The 3,498-nt window shown below is 48.4% G+C and overlaps 1 protein-coding gene across 2 annotated transcripts in view; it reads left to right on the top strand.

Annotated features, from left to right (window-relative positions):
• The first annotated feature begins 37 nt into the window (after positions 1-37).
• Positions 38-3,498, top strand: part of STAG1 (stromal antigen 1) — a 174,680-nt gene continuing 171,219 nt past the window's right edge. For both annotated transcript variants that reach the window (XM_017729423.1, XM_017729422.1), the window contains exon 1: positions 38-1,758. The gene's annotated coding sequence lies outside the window, so the exon portion shown is untranslated. The remainder of the gene's footprint in view (positions 1,759-3,498) is intronic.

Genomic DNA, 3,498 nt, shown 5'->3' with positions numbered 1-3,498 from the left:
ACCCGGCCCACTGGAGCACCCGGGCCGCCCGAGCGCCTGGCCCGAATCCAGGGGGGCCAGGCCGGGGTGCAGCCCCGGGGCCGGGGACCCCCGCCCGCCGCTACTGTTGCTCATCCCCGAGTTCCCAGTGCGGTGGCACCGGGGCGAGCGGCCGCCCCTTGGCTGGCCCGGGGCACAGAGCCGTGTCACGCAGTCGTGGGGCTGCCCCGAGCTTTGAGTGGGAGAAGCAGCGCGATGAGCCCCGGGGGCAGCACGACCGGAGCCGGGATCCAGGGATCCATGGCTCCGGGAGCGGCCAAGTGCAGGCGGTGCCCTCTGACCGGTGCTGGGCGGGGGGGAGAGGCACAAAACCAGGTTGGGGTCCTGCGCTGCTCGGCTCAGACATAGCAAAGGTTGTGCTTGGAGGAGTGGAAGGCTTCGGTGGTGGGTGCTGGTCACTGGGTACCTGGCCCATGCTGGGAAGTGGTGGACAGCCGCACTCTGCTTTCCCTGTGTTCCTGGGATGGAGCAGGGAGTGTGAGCAGTGGTTGGGACGAAGTGTGACTTGGGAGAAAGAAAATAGTTGTAGTGTCCATAGAGCAACTTAAAGGGACATGACTGCCAATACCAGTGTCAAAAAACTTAGTTTCTGGGAAGACACTGTGAGTTTAATTAAACTAAATTGAGCTTCTTTGTAAGTATTGATTATTTCAGTTGTGTTCCACATAGTTCTGTAGCTGCACAGAGTTAGTCTAGTGATAGCATCTATTGTTGAGGTTGTTAAGGAATGAAAAACCTTCTCCAGGTCACACGACCGATGCAACTGTTCTTAAACGGTGTCCTGCGTTTGGTGGGATGGATGACATTAATGTCTGGGTTCAGTAACTTTTCCATGTTATTACACTAGTGAAGAAGGAGTGGTGTGAGAGAAGGATCAATGCAGATTCTCTGGATCCAAAGCAGTTTGGTCTTGTCTAGTGCTATAGCGAGGTTATTTGATGGGTGTTTCTACAGTATAACCCATCCAGCCATGAAGAAGTCACTGGGCCACAAGGCAGTGTGCAGGTTGTCTGTCAAAAGGTGTTCTGACCCTGTGAAGAAGTTTTTCCTCTTACAGAATTAGAAGCCAGTTTATTCTTTCTTTATGGTTTTTTTTTGTTTTCTTTCTGACTCAACTCTGATGACTTTTTGTTGGAAAGCCTGAGAAAATACACATAAGGGTGCAGAGAGTTTTGAAATGAAACGCCAACCCGTGATGCAGCAGGATTTCCTGGTGAGCTGGAGCAGGGCGGCTGACTTCAGGGTTGTGATTAATCTGAGAGGATGTAATTTTTACTGGCTGCTCAATAGAGAGTGTGCAGCTGGAATTCTATGTTGGTGCTGCTGATGGATGTGGATTTACAACAGTGGGAGTGGGTAGTGGCAACAAAGCTTTTCTGAAGCTGGGTGAACAGTTAGTGCCAGTTCTGGAGGTTCAGAGCACCTCATCTCTAGCCCCTGTGTCCAGAGGACTGCAGCCCACGGTCTCTGGTGCTTCCTGACATTTTACAGAGTGCTAGAGTTGACTAGTTGACTGAGGGACAGCACTTCTGGCCAAATGTCCACACCCAGTATGCTGTGGTCTGAAGCTGTGAGGGCAGCTGAAACCCTGGTACTTGGATCCGTGGCTGGGTGCTCTGAGCTTGTCAGCTCCTGTCCCTGTCCTTAGCCTGCCCTTCATGTTGTGCAGACTTGTATGTGACTTCTGCAACTGCAGTGCACCTTTTGAGAGTTGAGAAGGTGAGAAGGTTTGTGAACATTATTATAGCTCATATTTGGATGCGTTGACAAAATTTTTTCCTTGGGGTAGTCAGAAACTCAACAAGTGAATATTTTTGATTTGAAAGAACAACACGTACCTCGAGTTTGTGCTGGTGACTGTGGAATCTCTTGTTTCTTTCCCTTGGTTGCAAAGACATGCTCTGGTACAAGCTGGCTAAATACTGGTAATTTAAATAACATTCTACTAGGCAAGTGAGCCCATAGAAGTGTAAGGATTCAGTGAGAGAAACGCTGAATTGTGATGACTTTCTAAGAAGAGTCCTTTTACTGGGATGAGCCCATGCCTTTACGGTAACATTGTGGTTTGTTTTCTGGTGACATGCACAAAAAAAAGCCTCTCACACCCTGCTGAGAATTGCAGCGTTCCAGATCTGTAGTTACCACAAGACATACTGAAAGAGGCAAACTCTACTGAAGCTGTGGAGGAATGTTAAAGCCAGAATTCAGATGCAGCACTGCTGAATGGCTGACTGGCCTCTCTGGGATCTCTCCGTGCTGCACCTTGGAGTTTTGGGATGAGGCTCGGGCTTCCAGTGCTTGGAGTCAAACCCAGAAGGTGATGCTGAATCTGGTGCCAAGATAAGGAAGTGCCTTATCTAAAGCTGCTGTATTGACTTCAGGACTTAAAATGCCAGCCCACGACTGCAAGATACTTCCTGCTTTCTGTACACTTTTGGGGATTTACTTGTAGTCACTCTCATTTATCAGTGGAGCTCTGAAACTCCAATTGCACGTTGTCATCTCTTGCTTGCAGTGCCACTGTGTCTGCTCATTTGGTTAAAAACAGGAGTAGAGTTGGTTTTTGTTCTTGGAGAAGAAAGGGAAATCCTACAAAGTTTGAGTTCATCAGCAGATAATTGTTTTGTTGTTTCTACCCAGGGCATCTGGGGATATGCAGTATTTTGCTTTTCTGTGCTGATGTAGTTTTGTTGGTGTGGGTGTTCAATATGTGATCAGAACACAGAAACCTATTTCTTTGTTCCCTTAGAAAATAAGTGGTTTAGAGAGCGTTGCTATGACCCTCTGCAACTTCTCAGTCTGAAAATACACTTTCAAAAATAAGTGTTGTTTTGTGAAGGTGCACTGTGATTTTTCTTTTTAAAGGCAGAACTCACCTTCAGCTTGCTGAAGGGAAGGAACTGCAGAGGGAATCTTGTCCTTAGTTGGGATTTTGTAGCAACTTGCTGATTTAATTTCTGACATGTCCCGTTGAAAGTCTGACTGTAGGCAATGGTTGCAGCACTTGACAGCTTGTGTGTCACTGTGAGAGAACACCCAGGAACTCGGGTGCTCTCCCTGTGGTTTGAAGGAACTGTGCTCCTGGCTTCGCCACATTTCCTTGTTTGCATCCCTGCAGGCATTTTATAGTTTGGAAAATGCTTTTTAATGATAACAGTGCGCTTGAGATAGCAGCATGCCTCGGACAAGAGATCCATCAGGGCCCAAACAGTGTCACCTGTGTCCTGTTCTGAACTGTAGGTTCAACATGAACTTGGTAAATTTGGTAACTCTGCCTTAATTGGAATATGTGAGGAGAAAATGCCTATTTATAAATGCAGATAATTCCATATGCAGTACAAGTGGTGCAGATACAAGGCTTTTCATGCCTTCAGGCCTGTGACTTTGGTGGGTGCTGCTCTCTGTACCCAGAGCTGGGAGCACTGGCTGGGGGAGGGGGCCCTGTGCCCCCCCCCCCCA

The sequence above is a fragment of the Corvus brachyrhynchos genome, unplaced genomic scaffold, assembly GCF_000691975.1.
Source record: "Corvus brachyrhynchos isolate BGI_N302 unplaced genomic scaffold, ASM69197v1 scaffold63, whole genome shotgun sequence".
NCBI classification, from domain to species: Eukaryota; Metazoa; Chordata; class Aves; order Passeriformes; family Corvidae; genus Corvus; species Corvus brachyrhynchos.
The sequence above is the reverse complement of the archived record's forward strand: the minus strand, read 5'-3'. Positions and strand labels throughout refer to the sequence as shown.